This window comes from Schistocerca piceifrons, chromosome 6 (genome assembly GCF_021461385.2).
Source record: "Schistocerca piceifrons isolate TAMUIC-IGC-003096 chromosome 6, iqSchPice1.1, whole genome shotgun sequence".
Classification (NCBI taxonomy): domain Eukaryota; kingdom Metazoa; phylum Arthropoda; class Insecta; order Orthoptera; family Acrididae; genus Schistocerca; species Schistocerca piceifrons.
Window position 1 is genome coordinate 405,488,851 of NC_060143.1, and position 20,150 is coordinate 405,509,000.

The window sequence follows — 20,150 nt, forward strand, 5'->3', positions numbered from 1 at the left end:
ACTAGTAATATCACGTGAAAACTGAGGCATAAAATTGTGTAACTAAAAGTTTAGACTGTGGAATGAGAAATCTTCATAAAATCGTTATTAAAAATAAGAAAATATTTTAATCTAATTCTGAAAAATATAAAATTACCTTCAGTGCTTAATAACCATAAACTATTAATTGCTAGTCTTCATCATCGTCACTGCCTGCCAGTATACGAATTGTGTGCCCACTTGAAACATTTCTCGCATACGATCCAGCGTCCAATTTAAAAGGAGTTGAAGCCCCCACGCCTCCCCCACACACACACTCAGTATCCTCTTGCCACTGATGCACTCTATTCCAATATCTTTCCCCTTTTATTCCTCATCTGCTCTGATTCTGTTCAGTTAGTTCTTTTGTGACTGGATCCCACTATTGCATAACGATTTCAATCACAGAGTGATGACCTCCAGTGTAAATGTAAGCCCTGTCGACGTATACAATCATGCACAAAATGCAACTGCAGACGCAGCATCCATCGTGAAGAACATGCCAACCAGCTGCTGAGGTTCAAACTGCTAGTGGACATGTTCTTCACGATAAGAACCTGTGTTCGAAGCTGTATTGCTGCATAATTCTATGAGTCTTGCACTGAAGAGGATCACTCTGTGATAGAAATCTATATATAGGACCAACACAGAAAAACCACTTTCAAATTTATACGACAGTTGCAGGAGTTTCCCTTGTTAACAGTATTAGCTTTTTCCAGCTTTCAATTCCTCAAAGAGTTGTTTTGTTGTTGAATTCCTCATCCTGGCATTTTGACCTCTTTTCAGACCCTTTTCTTCGTTACTGTGTGACACGTTGGACACACACTCAAAGATACTGCATCTCAATAAAGACAAGGCAATAATTACCAATCAGACACAAACTCCGGCTTGAAATTTCCAATAGGTTTCACTTAACAATACACCAGTTAATATACATAATTTCCCTAGAATTTTAAGCGTCACTAAACATACAAAATGTCTGCGGACGTCAAACTCAAACACAAACAATAAATAATTTGAAAACCCTCTTTACATTAAGCTTAAGAACCATACGAAGAGTAAATGGTTTACCGAGAAAACCCCTACAGAAGCAGGAAACCTTTTAAGACATAACAGGAAAAACAACTCACAAATCTCTCTCAGAGTAGGATATTAAAAACATGGTACAATGAAAGGTATCTTTCAGGTATTACAGAATTTCAGTGACATGGCACATCAGAGGTGCGCGGAAACTACAACACAGATCGAATCTGAGTGAAAGCTGAAAGGAACGGTGAAGAAGGAAAGACGGACGCCTCGGCGTCATCAGGAACAAATAATAAAATACTCAACTTAAAATCGTCGGAGATCTTGAGCCTACTGATGAACACAGAGACCACGTTATCGGTTACAACTCAAATTGGCCGCCGCCAAGGCGTCGTCCCCCAGTTAAACGACCAGCTACAACGGACGACACGCTCCACTAATCACTAATTATACCACTGAAACAACAACATAAAACCACACAGCAACTGGGCAGTATACAGAGTAACAATCCTTAAAACGTTAGAAAAATTTCAGAGCAGTGACCCACAAGCCATTCACATTCAGCACTCCACTTAACCTGAAATAGTGATGTACACAAATTATTCCCACAAAATTTTTCGATCACACTCACACACATGGGACAGAACTAAGCTATGTACACTTCTACTCGAAGCCACGGTTCAGCAGCATACTATACATAACACCACATCAGACAACATTGGCTACATTGCCACAAGGCTGTCGCTATTCACTTTGTGAATTAATAATTAAAATGTTCACAATATAAACATGTTGCAACAAGTGGAGTTTAAAAGTGTGCCACTGGTTCTGTCCTTTCTCAATTTACAACTTCATCACTGAAGGACCAGAACTTAACCAGGAAAAAGAGTTGTTAATTGAAATAATACAAATCCAAAATTATCTTCTTCTGTTAGCAGTAACGCATTAGTAATAAACTTCTCACATTCTCTCGCGTCGTTTAGCAGCACAGACGACACCATCGCCCTCTCACTAAATGCCGTACACACTCGCCAAGGTTCTAGGCGCTTCAGTCTGGAACCGCGCGACCGCTACGGTCGCAGGTTCGAATCCTGCCTCGGGCATGGATGTGTGTATTGTCCTTAGGTTAGTTAGGTTTAAGTAGTTCTAAGTTCTAGGGGCTGATGAACTCAGCTGTTAAGTCCCATAGTGCTCAGAGCCACACTCGCCGACGGCACGCACGTCTCCGCCCGCAGCCCCACTGTCCACGTGCCAGAAAGAAACAGAGCATACGCAAATATCGACCGCCGACAACCAGACTGCACATTGGAGCACCATCCAACCGACCAAAACCAGCGATTCCCCCCCCCCCCCCCCGAGGAGGGCGGGCTGGCACCAGCGTAATACGCCGCTCTACAGCCTACAGATTAAGTTAAAAACCATAATGAGGGGATATAACAATAAAAAAAGGTGAATAAAACGGTGACTGTGTAAAACTGGTACATGGCGAAAACATTTTGAGGAAAACATAAAAGACAAGGCGGTCAGTGATACTACTCAAAAACATTTAGGAAATAGACAGGTCCAACTAAAAAAAAAAAACAAAGAAAACACGGCAACTGTCTGGTTTCTGTTGGCAACACTTTAAAAAAGGGACACACAACGCTGAACACGCACGGAAAACACTGCACTATAAAGTATGAAGGCAGATGTGTATGGGTGGGGAGGACCCAGACAGATGAGAGGGGAAAAAGAGGGAGGAGAGGAAAACCAAAAAAGAGAGAGCCAATGGAGAGAGAGGGTACAGAAAAGGGGGGAGCAGGGTGGACACAGAAAATGGGGTAAGGATGACGGTGGAGGGGAAAAGGAAAGGACTTCAGGAGGAGAGAATTGAGTCAAGGAGTGAGTAGATGGAGAAAAGCAAGATGGAAGGCGGGAGAGGGAAACCAGGGAAAGGACAGAGGGAGGGAGAGGAAGGTGAGGATCAAAGTTAATAGGAGGGATAAATCGTGGAAGAGATGACATTATCTGGGAGGAGGAGTGAGGGGAAGCCACCTCGAAAAAGGAGATGAAGGGTGTATAGGTGGAATGTCAGGGAATACAACTGTGAAGGCACAGCAGCGGGCAGGTGTTGGAAAGGAGCAAGCAGGGGATGAGGGGGATCAAGTCAGCAGGAGGTGTAGAGGATGCAGATACATTCTAGGAAAAGGAGCAGATAGGGGAAAGGAATCGGGTCATAGAGGAACCGCGTGGCGGATGGGAGGAGAATACCGATGGTGAGGTGGAGTGTGTGGTGCTCAAGGATCTGGAGGGACTTATAAAATTTGGGAGCATATATCTGCAATATGCAGGTGGGATTGACATAAAAAAGGATGGGATGGATTAAGGATTTGTGGGTGTGGAGGATGGTAGAGGAGTGCAAAATACCCATAACCAGCCAGAGAGGAGTTTAAGGAGGTGCAGGCGGTTGTGGTCTTTGGATTGGACAGTGGAGATGAGGGATCAAGGTGAGGTGACGGTCAATGGTGAGTCCATGATAGATGATGGTGGGGTAAAGGCAGACGGGACAGCCACAGATGGTAAGGGAAAAATCAAGGAGGTGGAAGGAGTGGGTGGTACGATCTACATTGATTGCCTGGGTCAGCAGGATTGATTCAGAGGTGCCAATGCTTACACCATGTACCAAAAAGGCCAAGGAAAGTCTGGAGAACGTTTTTGGGGTGGTTGAAGGGTAAGAGTAAGGGCAAGGGAGGCGGTGTAATCGGCATACTGCAGGAGGTGGATGGGGGGAGGGGTTATTGGGGCATATCTGCCATGTGCAGGAGGTAGAGGAGAGGGGAGAGGACAGAGCCCTGGGGCACACCCACAGATGGGTAGAAGATGTGGGATTTGGCATTGTGAATGGGGCCTTTTCGAAGTTGAGGAAGACAAAAACAGTAGTGCGACGAGAGTTAATCTGGAGGGAGACGAGGTGAGTGAGGCGTAGGAGTATGTCACCAGCAGAGAGGGAAGTTCGAAAGCCACATTGGGTGCTGGGGCGGAGGTGGTGTCCATGTAGGTGGTGATGGATGTGCCGGTTAAGGATGGATTCCAAGAGCTTGCTGAACACCGAGGTGAGAAACATAGGGCGATAGGAAGAGGAATCAGATGGAGGCATGTTGGGTCCTAAAGTTTGTTGCAGTATCTTTCAAAATTTGAAGAACAATGGTCAAACTATTGTGAAGGTCTCTGTAAACTACTTTAAATACCAGCTTGTCTTTGTGCATTATGTTCTGGCTTAACAAAAAGCTATGGCAAGACGATGAAGAACAGAAGAGTAAGGTTACTGTGAGATGACGTCAGCCAATAGTACACTGACGAGCCCGACACCAAGAAAGAAGCAGTCTCTGTACGGGAGGTTTTCCACAGGTCAGGGTAGAAGCCAATGACAAGAATTTTATTGTAGAGGGCGGCAAGGACTACATGGAAGGAGAGAGGACAGTGTTTGGGATGGTGGTAGGTAAAGCGGTCTTAGCCAGGAGCAGTGTTGCGTTTAGTGGATGTCCTGTGTGGGGATGAGAGTGTTAAGTTCAGATGGTGGTATGTGGCCCAGGTACTGGAAGCTAGGAGAAAGGCGAAGAATGAAGGTATTCATACGTTCGATGACATCAGGGCAGAGAAAATAGTCATATTGGGAATCATCTGGAAAGGAAAAGACATAAGATAGATGTGAGGCCAAGTGGTTGGCCTTACTGAGGTTGTCAGGAAAAGGATGGTCATCAAGGAGGAGAGGCTACTGCGAGGTAGGGTGATTCTCAGTAAGGCAGTGGAAAGCAGACCAAAACTTGGAAGAGTTTATTGGGAGCGTGGCGTGGAATTGTGTGCATGTCTGTCACCAGGCACAGCATGTCGCAAATGTCGTAATTGTCATTGGCAGGTGAGTGTGTCCCAGCCACAAGTGTAGAGGAAGGATCAGCAGAGGGGATGGGGTTCATGAAGGAGAAGGATCGCCTGTGGGGACAGTGATGGGCAGTGAGTGTGCATCGATTTGGTAGGGATATGGGTGGCTACAGCGTCAGACGGAGTCTGCTGGAGGAAGGCAGTGTTTTGGGAGATGTCATCAGGAGATTTGTGGGTACCATTGTGGCATTGGACCTGGGTGTGGATGGAGTTCTGTTAGGCAATACAGTTGGTGCACAGGTAGTCATGGAAAAATTTAGGAGGAATGTCAGGGTGAGGAACAGGGACGGGATAGCCATCATCAGAGATCGTGAGGAGGCTGCAGGCATGGTTACTGCCAACTAGGTCAAGGACATCTGTGGTGATGCACCCAAGGAGTTTGGGAGAGGCTAAGATCACGATGGGAGTGGTGTTGGATTCAAGTCGGGTATGTTGGGGAGGGGTACCAGGTCTCCCTGGACGCTGGTGATAAACAGATGCCACCACTCGAGTTTGACAGGAGCACAGCTGTGGAAATTGAAGTCTGTGGTAATCACGTAAGTGGAGAAGGTGGGTCAATGTGGGTCAGGAAGTCGTATGGAGTGGAGGATGTATGAGGGTGGATATAGATGATGGCACATGTTATGGGAAGGGTGGGGAAGAAGAAGCTGATGGTGAGATGCTCGGCAGGATTGTTGAGGAAATGTTGGGGCCAAACAGGGAGGTGCTTCAGGTGGCTGATAGCCACCCTGCCATGTGACAGGGGATACAGGTCATCAGTGTGTTGGAGGCTGTAAGGAGCTGTAGAGATGATATGGGGTTGAAGGAAGGTTCCATTTAGGAATAAGGCATCAACTTGGTGTCGATGGAGGGTGTGGAGGAAGAGGAGTTTGTGGGTGGGCAGGGAGGAAATATTATGATACAGGATACTGTAATGTTGTCACACCATAAGAGGGGAGATTTAGACGAGGGTAGTGAGGGGAGTGAAGGTGAATTGGGCCTGGTTGTGGGAGTAGATGGCATTGGTAGTGAGATGGAAGATGGAACGGGCAGCAAGGGCGATTTGGGAAAGTGTGTGGGAGCATTGGAATTGATGGTGGATAAAGCAGATGATGTCCTCTGCAGTAGGGGGAGGGCAGAGCAAGTTGTTGGGGTGGATGGAGTCGTCAAGAGGGTGGACAGGGATGGTGAGATCAGTGGTGACAGGAGGATGTTTTGCTTTACATTTTGAGGAGTAGCTAGGATGGCTTTCATTATAGGTGTTACAGGAGGGGGGAGAGGGAAGATATGGGCAGTTCTTCAAGATGTGGGAAGCTTTGCAATAGGGACAAGTAGGGGGCTCTTGCAGGCAACAGTGACATAGTTGTTCTATTTTAGGCAGAATTGGCAGGAGTAGTATCGGAGGGGGTAACAGATGGGGTCAATTGTAAGGAGGCAGTCAATGGAGGAGGAGGATTCAGTGAATAGGAGCATTAGGTAAGTCGGCCCAGCATCATTAATGATGCAATGGGCTGAGCAGATTTCAGTGTCAGGATGGGAATTTAGTTCCGCCAACACCTCAGCCTCTTTGACTATGTGGCTAAGCTTCATGATCATGAATAAACTAGAAGCAGTCTTGATCACATAAATTTAATTAATGTGGTGCTTGGTTTCGATCTTTTTATAAGATCATCTTCAGACCATAGGCGTCTGCTGGAGGTGGTGGCATATGACAACCCTCTTGCTTGTGGCAGTGAAGGTCACCAGACATCGAGGAGATTGAGGCTGTCGGGGAGAGGATAGGGTGTGGTAGGGAGTAAGGGTGGCTCATGAGCAAAATTCAGTGCATGGGATTTTGGTGAGGAGATTGGTGTGGAAGGGAGCATTGGGAGATTTAATGAGGACGAAGTCCTTTCGAGGATTGAGAAGCAAGATGAGGTCATTGAAGAAGTATTTATGGATGGCCAAGGTGAATGTGTCGGCGTCGAGTATTTGAGGGTCAGGATTGGAGAGAATGAAGGTTAGGGTGTATGGTGTTGTAGGGGTGGGGGCCAGGGTCACGTCTATGGGGGTGTGTGGATTGCAGTGATCAGGCGTTTTCTTTGTGAGGAGGGTTGGGGCAGTGTGAACATTAGGGCGCTTAGCAGGTTTCTTTGATAGGGCAGGGTGGGGAAGGGCTTGGGGATGGGTTGCATGGGGAGAAATCGAGGGCAGTTCCTCCCTGAGGCGTGGGTGATACAGGGGTGGGACCATGGGTGCCACAGAGACTGTGGTGGAGCAGGCAGAAATATGTACCAGCTGGGAGCCTGTAGTAGTTGGTACAGAGAGTATTGGGAAGTCTGAAGATGGCGATGGGGCGACAGCTAATGGTGAAGGAGAGTCGGGAGAAGTGACAGCCGAGAACGGCTCAAGAGTGCGGTGGACAGGGTTGGAAGGGAGGATGGGGATGGCGGCAGCAGTTGAGCTCAGCAGCCGAGGGAGAGATGAAGATGGATGTGGTGGGTTGGGACATGGTGCTGGTGGGCAAGTGGGGGTGAAGACGGTGAGGGTGGTGACGGCGACAGCGGCAGGGAGGAGAAACGGCGGCGGCAGCGAGGACTATGGCGGCAGTGAAGGACAGCGGCGGTGGCGGTAGCTGCGGTGACGGCGGAGGCGGCGGCGTGGGAGCCTTAAGTGCGAGAGGCGGCTGCCCCTGCGGCAGGCGGAGAAGGCGGTCCAGCGAATCCCCCTGGGCAGCGGCTGGACGATGACGGCAAAAGGGGGGCCCCAAAATCCTTGGCCGACAGCGGTGGCGGCAGCGGCGGATGCGGCAGCGACGGCGACGAGCACCGGGCGGCGGCGGCTGCCAGACGAACGGACGGTGGCGAGCACAGGGCGGCGGCGACGGCGGATGGGCGACAATGGCCGGCCGGCAGCCGGGTAGACAGACAGAGAGAAGAAGGAACAGGCAGACAGACAGACAGATGGACAGCAACAGGCGTTTCGAAACCGTAGATTTCACCCTGAGGGTAGTCAAGGCTGTGTAATCCGTCGACTTCGAAGTGAGGGTATCCAACCCTCGAGATGACCGCCCTCTCCCCATAGCGTCGTGCGCTTAAATAGCCGAAAGGTGACCAAAGAGTAAAGCCGCGGCCACGCGATGCAGAGTTGGTCACAGAGATCTTAAGTGAATAGAGAGAAGCAACTGGCGCCAACGGCGCCACGTATCACTGTGCTTGCTATGGCATCCTGTAATTGATTCTCAAAACGGGAGTCAGTTATCACGGCAGTTGATCTGCACTGATCATATTTCTAAATTTACCATCTGATTTGTAAAATCTGTTGTCTGGATTATTGTTAGTTTCACAAACACATCTCTCCAACGTTGATTTGATCACGTTAAATTCCTTAGATATCCGTAAAATTCCTATTTCATTAGACAAAGTGGCTGAAACTGCAATTTCCATTGGTTTAATACCGCACTTCTAATGTAAGGACGCGCCGTCTGAATAAGCAAAGGGAAAAAAAGAAATATTTTGCTTGAAATCTACGTACATGCAAAAATGACGGGGCAGAACGGGGGGAGTATCCCTTTCTGTCCGTCCCGTTCCATTCCGCCACGCCCAAGGAGCACGTTTCATACTTACAATTTTGTGGGGCGTAATAACAAACGGATTCAAACGAATTACGTAAGTGAGGTATACCGAATGGCATGTAACTTAAGATTACGTTACATTTACTGGTATACAATTAACATCGACCGTTTAGCTTGTTTCGAAATTTACCAAAAGTTGTAAAAAGTCCACTGCATACATGAAGAAGAACCCACCACTTACAAAGCGCATAAGAATGGCAGCCACGCCTTCCCTTCCATTCAGAGACATACTGTGATGCCACTACAATGGGTTGCAGCACTGTGCAGCCTAGAAATGAGGACAGCCACGTCGTGGTCCGCCATTCCGTTCTGCCAGGAGTTCTCGTGTCAGTCACTCGGCCTCACTGGGTAGCACCCACGTCACATGCCTTGAGAACGGAAATAGGCTTCTTTCTAGGTAGGCAAGCACCCAGCGGTGTATTTGGACAGCAGGTGTTATATTTTTGAATCGGCCGTGCGCTGTATTAGCCGTCTTAGCGACATCATACTTCACCACGATAACGAAACACCGTATAATACTAATGCTGTCTTCATTTACCTTCGTACAGAGGGTATTTGTAGCCCTGACCAATACTTTCTCCAGATCTCTCACCCATTACAATATTTGAGTAGCCAAGATGCAAAAGCCGGTAACTGCGTTATAAGTGAAACTTAGATAATCGCGGAAAACTCGCCTCAGCCAAGCTGTTAAAGTTAAAGACTTCATTTCTTTTTTAAAAAGAAGTGAAAAATAGTTAATTACTCGGTATTAATGACTGAAACCTGCTATTATGTTTTATATGTTAAAATCTTAAGTGATATATTGACTTATCAGATTTTGCACCCGATGAATGCAGTTAGCAGCTTTTGTAAACGCGTCGATCCAATTAGAAACAAACATTAGGTTCTAAAACCCGCTATTCGGTGATTTGTTGGGGATAATAGAAGGATGGAATGTAATTACTGCGAATGTGGACTAAATTCGTTTTACTTTAAAGAGAAGTCTGAAAATTCAACAAAACTGACATACGAATATACGAAGGTGACTTTATTTTACCAGGAACAACTGACATAATAAACAACAGAAGGCGAACAGAAATGAATATTCATCATTAGAATTTTTTAAATGCAGCACAGTGCTTTGAATATCAGAAGATGTCGAAGAAAATAAAATAAGCTACAAATTGCATCTTAGTAAAAATCGATAAAGTTTTAGAAAATGAAAAATTGCCGGAGAGAGGCATCTAACTTAAATCAGTGACAAAAAATTCTAGAAAAGGAAATTAGCAGAAAACTGCTTTCGAAAGGCACACCCTCAACTCTGTCCATCAATTGAAAATTGCTTCTGGCTTCTTCCTAGTGCTGAGAGTTGGCAGCGGCAGGAGCGACACTAGGAATACCTTCCCGCTCGTTTGATACTTCGGGGGAGAATTTCAGTTTATCGTTGGTCACTCAGTCTTCAGCAAAGTGGAGCTCCACAGGCTTTTTGATGTCTCCAAGATTGGCTTTTAAAGTTCCACACCTGCTGTGACTAGTAATGGGCCGTTTCCTTTGCTGAAATTTTTTCCCCTCTTAAGGACGCTGTTCCCCTCTCCAGCTTCAAAATTATATATGGGCTACTCACGAACTAGACAAATTCTTTTGTTTTTGCGTTACACGAAAATGATTCTTTTTTAGCTTTTTGAATCTAGAAGTGCATTTTGCCAGTCACTTTGAGTAAGTCTATCGCGTATGTTATAACAACATGACGACCGCCATGCCTGATGAACTTGGTGGCGTTTTGCAAAAGTTGGACTTTTATCGATCTTTGCGACCGAAGTAAATTTGCATTTAGCGGCTATTACAACCGAACACCGGTTGAAGTAAATCGGTTAACAAATTTTTTGACATTTTCACTAACAATGTTATTCTTTTGTATAGCATTTATACATTTGTATACCATATGTGTAAAATATATATATAGCCTATGTCTGTCTAAATGTTTGTTAGGGAATGATGTTACGGTTTGAAGTAAATTGGTCAAGAACTTTTCAAGGATTTTGCTAACAATCTTTTTCCTGTTTACATATCCAATGTCCGTCCGAAAGTGTATTGCAGTATCGTTCAAAATCTGAAGAACAACGGTCGAAATATTTTCAAGGTAATGACAAGCTCCGGCAAGACTATGAAGAATGGAACCCGCACGGCTTTCCGGGTGGGAAGGAGCGCCGGTTCCCGGCACGAATCCACCAGGCGGATTTGTGTCCAGGTGCGGTGAGCTGGCCAGTCTGTACATTGTTTTTAGGCGGTTTCCCATTTGCCTCGGCAAATGCGGGCTGGTTCCACCGGGGGCCGAGCCGCACAGTAACCCTGGGTTCGGTGTGGGGCGGCGGAGAGGCGAAGTGGACTGCGGTAGTCGTCGTGGGGTTGCGGACCACTGCGGCTCAGGCGGGGAGGGAGCCTCTCCGTGGTTTCTAGGTCCCCGCTTAACATAACATAACATGAGGAATGGAAGATCAGGAAGCACTGTGAGACGTCAACCGATAGTGCGCTGACGAACCGGACACCAAGGGAGGAGTTGACTCTATACGAAGAGAATATAAGCGCCACTCCGCCCAGCCGCGACGGAGTGGAATACGAGCCGTCATACAACACTACATTAGTGACATATGAACTGAATTATTTTGCTTGCATTGAAATAACATGTACGGGAGGACGTTGATTATTTGCATGTCGCCATTTGCTTGCGACACTCCTCTGTGAATACGCAAAATTTGGTACTGTCAATTTAACTTACTGTAGTAAATTCCATTAATACGATATCCTTGAGTTGTTGCACAGCGATCTGAGAAAACGGCTTCCTAGGCACTCTATCGAGTATAGATATAAGTGTCAGGAAGTCGTTTCTGAAATTATTTGTATGGAGTGTAGCCATGTATGGAAGTGAAACATGGGCGATAAATAGTTTGGACAAGAAGAGAAGAGGAGCTTTCGAAATGTGGTGCTACAGAGGAATGCTGAAGATTAGATGGGTAGATCACATAACTAATGAGGAAGTGTTGAATAGGATTGGGGAGAAGAGAAGTTTGTGGCACAACTTGACCAGAAGAAGGGATCGGTTGGTAGGACATGTTCTGAGGCAACAAGGGATCATCAATTTAGTATTGGAGGGCAGCGTGGAGGCAATAAATCGTAGAGGGAAACCAGGAGATGAATACACTAAGCAGATTCAGAAGGATGTAGGTTGCAATAGGTACTGGGAGATGAAGAAACTTCCACAGGATAGAGTAGCATGGAGAGCTGCATCAAACCAGTCTCAGGACTGAAGACCATCACAACAACAGGCACTCGATATTAAACGGGTGTGCAGACACCAAATATTAGTACACATTTTAAATGTATATTTGTACAAAAAACTGAAATAGGGCTGCGAACCATAAACTGGATAAATCTGAGGTTCAAAAAGTCAGCCAACCAGTTGGAAAACAAAAGTTCATTAGTCCTCGATCTAAGTGTTGATATTTCAAAAAATACCACCAAGTGATGTAAGATGGCCGCCTCCTTCTGAAGAAGATATTTTTAGAGACACCGGAACCTGGTTCAAGAGCTAATAAAACTTTGTTTTCAACTGGTTGGCTAATATTTTTCAACTTCTTCGTATATTTGTATGCCATATACAGAGTGGACTATTTTAATCCATAGTGAGGAATAACTCAGGATGGAGATGAAGTACAGAAGAACGTGTTGCAAAAAGACGGTATGCGGTATAGACGGCCTCGCATTCTTACTAATGAACGTCATCATGAACGTGATTTTGAACGTGATCTGGAGGTCAGAGTGATTCTGTAAATTAGAAACGTAGTATTTGATTTACGATTCGGAAAGAGCAGAAATTTTTAAGTATAAAATGATACATTATTCAAGGTGATTGCAAAGTTCAGTGAAGGTCAAATATGCAAATACGTTTTCAGTTCTAGTTGGGATTAACTGGGAGTAGAGGAGAGATACAGCAAATGCAATGTTAGATACAAACTGGGGCATAATAGGTCACGTATTATTACCAATAACCACGATCTTAAATGTAGTTATCGAGGTTCATTCGATGTTTGAGTTTTGTTTCACTGGAACCCCTGTTTCTGATGTCGATTTGGAAAGAGCGAAGAGATATTTGAACTTCTAAGGTTTAATTGACATGATTATTGGCAAAAAGAAATATATCACAACTTATAAATGTTATTTTGCAATTTTCAATATACAACAAACACACTTAAACCGTATATCATTGATCTACTTATTTGACCTGCATGAAACCTTACCATGATCTTTAATAACGTATCATTTTACATCTAAAATTGGTCGGTGTTTTCATATATTAAGTCAGATATTAGGGTTCGATTATAAAAAAATAAAAATAACAAATAAGATAAATCGTTAAACTTCAAATAACCTTGCAAATCACGTTCAAGATCACGACTACTGGTTTCAGTGCGTGACTGTCGTTCCCACCAACAACTTTCGTTTAAAACATTTTGCTGAACCTCATTTCTTTCCAGAGCTGTTCCTAATTATGGGTTAAAATGGCCCACTCTGTTTATTATTAATGTGTAGCCTATGTTCGTCTGGAGATTTATTAACGAATCGTATAAAAATTTAAAGCAAATACTCAAGAACTTTTCGAACTTCTTACTAGTAACATTGACCCTTAAATGACAATCTTGAAACACTTCACAGTCACTATCCTATGTCACCACTTGTGGTCCGATCAGCGGAATGTATCTAGGAACTCTGCATAGTATCCACACGGAAACGACCATCAGTATATAGGAGAGGCCTGAGGGCCTCCAATGACAGTGTTTCGCTTTACAAGTGGACTTTCCCACGTAACATAACTGTGCCGTAGCATGTGTAGAAGTGTTGTGTCACGTCGCAAAGTATTGTCATCAGAGATTTCGTGTGTTACACTCTCATCTGTGATGTATTTATGAATAGTTACATATCAGATATTGCATACAGGGTGTTTCAAAAAAGTACGGCCAAATTTTCAGGAAACATTTCTCACACACAAAGAAAGAAACTATGTTATGGGGACATGTTTCCAGAAACGCTTACTTTCCATGTTAGAGCTCATTTTATTACTTCTCTTCAAATCACATTAATCGTGGAATGGAAACACACAGCAACAGAACGTACCAGCGTGACTTCAAACACTTTGTTAATGGAAATGTTCAAAATGTCCACTGTTAGCGAGCATACATGCATCCACCCTCCGTCGCATGGAATCCTCGATGCGCTGATGCAGCCCTGGAGAATGGCGTATTGTATCACAGCCGTCCACAATACGAACCCCAAGAATCTCTACATTTGGTACCGGGGTTGCGTAGACAAGAGCTTTCAAATGCCCCCATAAATGAAAGTCAAGAGGGTTGTGGTCAGGAGAGCGTGGAGGTCATGGAATTGGTCCGTCTCTACCAATCCATCGGTCACCGAATCTTTTGTTGAGATGCGTAGGAACACTTCGACTGAAATGTGCAGGACCTCCATCGTGCATGAACCACATGTTGTGTCGTACTTGTAAAGGCACATGTTCTAGCAGCACATGTAGAGTATCCCGTATGAAATCATGATAACGTGCTCCATTGAGCGTAGGTGGAAGAACATGGGGCCCAATCAAGACATCACCAACAATGTCTGCCCAAACGTTCACAGAAAATCTGTGTTGATGACGTGATTGCACAACTGCGTGCGGATTCTCGTCAGCCCACACATGTTGATCGTGAAAATTCACAATTTGATCACGTTGGAATGAAGCCTCATCCGTAAAGAGAACATTTGCGGGGATTGACACATTGTTGGATGAACCAATCGCAGAAGTGTACCCGTGGAGGCCAATCAGCTGCTGATAGTGCCTGAACACGCTGTACATGGTACGGAAACAACTGGTTCTCCCGTAGCACTCTCCATACAGTGACGTGGTCAACGTTACCTTGTACAGCACCAACTTCTTTGACGCTGACATTGGGGTTATCGTCAACTGCACGAATAACTGCCTCGTCCGTTGCAGATGTCCTCGTCGTTCTAGGTCTTCCCCAGTCGTGAGTCATAGGGTGGAATGTTCCGTGCTCCCTAAGACGCCGATCAATTGCTTCGAACGTCTTCCTGTCGGGAAACCTTCGTTCTGGAAATCTGTCTCGATACAAACGTACCGCGCCACGGCTATTCTCCCAAATGGTTCAAATGGCTCTGAGCACTATGGGACTCAACTGCTGAGGTCATTAGTCCCCTAGAACTTAGAACTAGTTAAACCTAACTAACCTAAGGACATCACACACATCCATGCCCGAGGCAGGATTCGAACCTGCGACCGTAGCGGTCTCGCGGTTCCAGACTGCAGCGTCAGAACCGCGCCGCCACTTCGGCCGGCCTATTCTCCCATTCTAATCCATACATCAAATGGGCATCTGCCAACTCCGCATTTGTAAACATTGCACTGCCTGCAAATCGACGTTCGTGATGAACACTAACCTGTTGATGCTACGTACTGATGTGGTTGGTGCTAGTACTGTGGAGCAATGAGTCGCATGTCAACACAAGCACCGAAGTCAACATTACCTTCCTTCAATTGGGCCAAATGGCGGTGAATCGAGGATGTACAGTACATACTGACTAAACTAAAATGAGCTCTAACATGGAAATCAAACGTTTCCGGACACATGTCCACATAACATCTTTTCTTTATTTGTATGTGAGGAATGTTTCCTGAAAGTTTGGTCGTACCTTTTTGTAACACCCTGTATATTCGTGTGTTCTGTTACGTGCCGTATGCTTGACATACAGCGCGGCAAATGGAATCTACTCTCCATTCACTTTACGGCGATCAAGTTTCCCTAACCTATTTGCTATTACATCATGTGTAATATAGTCGTTCGTTTCCTGGAGGGTGCATGATGTTGTACTGTTGGGGTTTGAAAGACACAGTAGTTGAGCTCGATGAAGACCTTGTCTGTGAGAAGGATTTATTTGTCTCTGAATGAGGGCGTTTTAATTCACATAAAGCATTTTAGAGTGATGGAGCCTATTTTAGACGCATTTCGCTTCGAATTACACCTAAAATGGTAATAGGTGATTAGCAGATCCCATCTGCTATATGTAAAGTTAGTGGTGAAACTGAAAGTCGCTTACCAGTACTAAACTGTACGATCATCGGGGCGTCAGAACACTCACTTGTTGACGTTGCCATGGAGTGTGTGACTGGCTTGTAACATTAGGTAAAATGTTCCAGCTCTGAGAGAAATACCATTATGCCACGTATGTGTCCGATCAGTCTGGCCCTCTGTAATCCAATATTAAAGAGACCATTGTGAACTGAAAAGGCTATCATTGATAGTAACACTGTGCGTGATGTAACGGATGGAAATTTCTGCGTGAACATTAATCGATCAATGAAGGTAAACTGATCGATGCTGAGGAAGACTTTTTTCTCGAGAAGCACACTGCATTCTCCGAAGAAAAATATACTATGTTATCAAAACTAACCGGTCACCTGGCTGAAAATGACTTACGAGTTCGTGGCACCCTCCATCACTAACGCTGGAATTATGTATGGTGTTGGCCCACCCTTAGCCTTGATGACAGCTTCCACTCTCGCAGGCATACGTTCAATCAGGTGCTGGAAGGTTTCTGAGGATTGGCAGCCCATTCTTCACAGAGTGCTGCACTGAGGAGAGGTATCCATGTCGGTCGGTGAGGCCTCTCACTAAGTCTACGTTTGAAAATAGCCCAAAGGTGTGCTACAGGATTCTGGCCAGGACTCTGTGCAGGCCAGTCCGTTACAGGGATGTTATTGTCGTGTTACCACTTCGCCACAGGCCGTGAATTATGAACAGGTCCTCGATCGCCATCCTGGAATTGCTCTTCAACAGTGGGAAGGAATAATGTGCTTAAAACATCAGTGTAGTCCCGTGCTGTGATAGTGCCATGCTAAACAACAAGGAATGCAAACCTCCTCCATGAAAAACACGACCACCCCATAACACCACCGCCCCGAAATTTACTGTTGGCACTTCACACGGTGGCAGACGACGTTCACCGGGCATTCGCCATACGCACACTCTGCCATTGGATCGCCACATTGTGTACCGTGATTCGTCACTCTACACAACGTTCTTCCACTCTTAAATCGTCTAATGTTTACACTCCTTACACAAAGCGAGGCGTAGCTTGGCATTTATCGGCGTGATGTGTGGCTTATGAGCAGCCACTCGATCATTGTATCCAAGTTTTCTCACCTCCCGCCTAAGTCTCACAGCACATGCAGTGGATCCTGATGCAGTTTGGAATGCCTGTGTGTTGATCTGGATAGATGTCTGCATATTACACATTACGACCCTCTTCGACTGTCGGTGGTCTCTATAAGTCAACAGACGAGGTCAGCCTATTCGCTTTCACTATCACATCGGAAACAGTAGACCTATGTATGTTTAGGTGTGTGGAAATTTCGCGTACAGACGTGTGACACAAGTGACACTCAATCACATGACCACGTTCAAAATCTGTGAGAGCCCCATTCGGTCTAATGACTACTGTGATCGCTGATATGGAGTACCTGGCCATAGGTGGCACCACTATACACCTAATATAAAATACGTATGTTTTTGGTGGTGTCCGGATACTTTTGATCACGTAGTGTAGTTGCCTACGTTGCCAATCGAACAACGTATTCCGTTATAGACATGTGACAGAAATAACAAAAGAAAAATTGACTGTGCAGTTACTTCTTTCTATCATGTATGGGATTTTTTAGTGCTAACCAGACAAACAGAAGTGCAACTCATGGACGTTTGTCCGTGTTTTGATGACGATCATGTTAAGTAAGCCGTTTTTTCAGTTAAAACGAATATTGTGGTGGACAGCACTGAATAGGTTATCCCTTAATCTTGAGATCATCTTTATTTTTGTTTCAAGAGGAGACAGCTGCTTGTTTTCCATGAGTATCGGATGCAGTTCGTTCTCTTTGGAAGCTTGACAAGCATTTGCCCTACACAGCGGAATCCTGATTTAGTGATGAACCGGCCCACTGGTTGACTATGCTGAATTATTTAAACGAGCGTGTTTCGCAGTTACCTCTGTTGGCCCACGCGCTGAATATTCACGAGCCGACCGCATTCACCACGATTTGCTAATCAGTGTGTTCCCCTTTAGCACAGTACTGATCAAATTGGTTTCCTAGTTGCAACTAGAGGGTAGACAGAAAGAATGAATCTAATTGCATTTAAGCTAACTGCTGCCTTAAATTTTCGGCTGTATGTTCTTTGCTTTGTATTCCGTGGACCGTCTTGTTAAACTTATATAAACAATTATATATGTCGTACATGTCGCTGTGTTAACAAAACTTTTTAGCAGTAAGTCTGCAAGTGAATTGAATGTATCGGATGATCTTTTAAGTTTGCAACAGCAAATTTGTACCGTTAATGACAATGCCAGTAAATAGCTTCTCTGCCGGCCGCGGTGGTCTAGCGGTTCTGGCGCTGCAGTCCGGAACCGCGGGACTGCTACGGTCGCAGGTTCGAATCCTGCCTCGGGCATGGGTGTCTGTGATGTCCTTAGGTTAGTTAGGTTTAAGTAGTTCTAAGTTCTAGGGGACTTATGACCTAAGATGTTGAGTCCCATAGTGCTCAGAGCCATTTGAACCATTTTAAATAGCTTCTCTCGCCTGCTTGGTATATGTGTCCTGAGGGTCCCTTTATTCAGCTGAGTAGTAGGAAGGCGGGTCGGAACTTTAATTTGTAATAGAAACAGTGAGCCAACATTTAGTCGTGAGGTTCTTCGAACAATCAACGTATAATTTTCATCATGTGAAAGGAAAAGCTTCGTAAAATATGAGTGAGATGAAGGAATATATCTTTCCACCTCGCTCCTTCCCAGTACGTCCGAATCTGAAGTCAAACGATACATATTCGAAGGTATGAATCATTGGCTATTTTCCTTCTATGTAATATGTCGAGCTAAGTGATACAATGATTTCACACTAAAATTAGGAAGTAGGCACGGAACCATAAAAGATTTTTAAGATGTGAATCTTGATGAAAGAATGAGTGTGTAAATACCAGTATTTCTTGGTCTCCATAGAGTTGTTGGAGTGTGTTACCTTTCATTTATTACATCAATTAAGTTCGCAACTATACTCTGTGAAAGTAGCTGCATACACTTGCGTGTGTAATACGTAATATACGCCGTATATGTCAGGAAAATGCAATCAGTCACAGTACCCACTGTTGACCTCATATTTAATACTATCTTTACGAGGAGCGTTCAGCCACTAATGCAACTTCCTTATTTTATTTTGTTGAAGTATTTTTTGATTCCATTCAGGATTCCAGCTTCATATTACTCCCCACTCATTTGGTTACAAAAGCACTATTTTTAAACATAATCTTCGTTCAGTGCTACAGCCTTACTCTACCTGCCTAATCGGGATTTGTATGCACGCGTTGTACCACTCTGCAAGTCAACGATAGAGTCAACGACTTACTACATCAATAACCTCCCAGTGGAACACGTACTGTTTCTAGTGGATTCATGCTTCATGGACTCCAATACACGGACGTCTTCCGTTAGGTGGCGAGGAACCTGCGGACACAAACCTTTGAGTACCCCAAATGGTGGACATGTGTCTTAACGCTACCATCAGAGACATCATTTTTTGGCAACTAGGTATTTGTGATCCGTCGACCACCTTGAACGAGAATGACCTCACGTTCCGACACAGCAGCAGTCACAGCTGTGTGCGTGTGGCCGGCAAGCGGGAAATCGGACAGGTTTGCGTGGATTGTTACGATGATGACAGACGTATCTCTCAGTGACTCATCCTGGTTTTGATACCCCAGATCTCCGTAGACATTCTGCAAGTGCCTGTGAATATTTGCGATCCTCTGATTTTCCGCGAAAAGAAACAAAACAGGTATCTGGTAGGAAGAAAACGCATCTAGAGACGCTATTCTCAAGGCTACGTATAGAACCGCAATCTATCGGAACTTCATGAAATATAGGGGCTGAAGCAGGGATATTGCTCGAAGTCCCACAACAAATTCCGGATTTTTTCCACCGAAACTGCCACAGAATAAAAATGTGTTTCATTATTTACTGAAGGCCAGTAGTATATTGACAGCAGGTGATTACTTGTCCAATGTTTTGTTTTGCTGTTGGTGGTGTTGATTATGCGAAGTAGTGATATCATACTGATAGATTTATGTGTGATGAGATGATTTATACAGGATTTATCAAATGGATATAAACTAAAGGCAACGGCCTCGCCGCAGTGGAAACACCGGTTCCCGTCAGATCACCGAAGTTAAGCACTGTCGGGCTCGGCTAGCACTTGCATGGGTGACCATCCGATCTGCCGAGCGCCGTTGGCAAGTGAGGTGCACTCAGCCCTTGTGAGGCAGACTGAGCAGCTACTTGACTGAGAAGTATCGACTCCGGTCTCGTAAACTGACACAGCCGGGAGAGCATGCCTCTCCATATCCGTATATAGTGACGCATGTGATGAGGATGACACGGCGGCCGGTCGGTAGCGTTGGGCCCTTCAAGGGCTGTTAGGACGGAGTTTAGTTTACTTTAGGTCAATATGAACTAAAAG

The 20,150-nt window shown here is 45.1% G+C and overlaps 1 pseudogene; it reads left to right on the forward strand.

Annotated features, from left to right (window-relative positions):
- The first annotated feature begins 19,808 nt into the window (after positions 1–19,808).
- On the forward strand, positions 19,809–19,926 carry LOC124803592 (annotated as a pseudogene).
- The last annotated feature ends 224 nt before the right edge of the window (positions 19,927–20,150 follow it).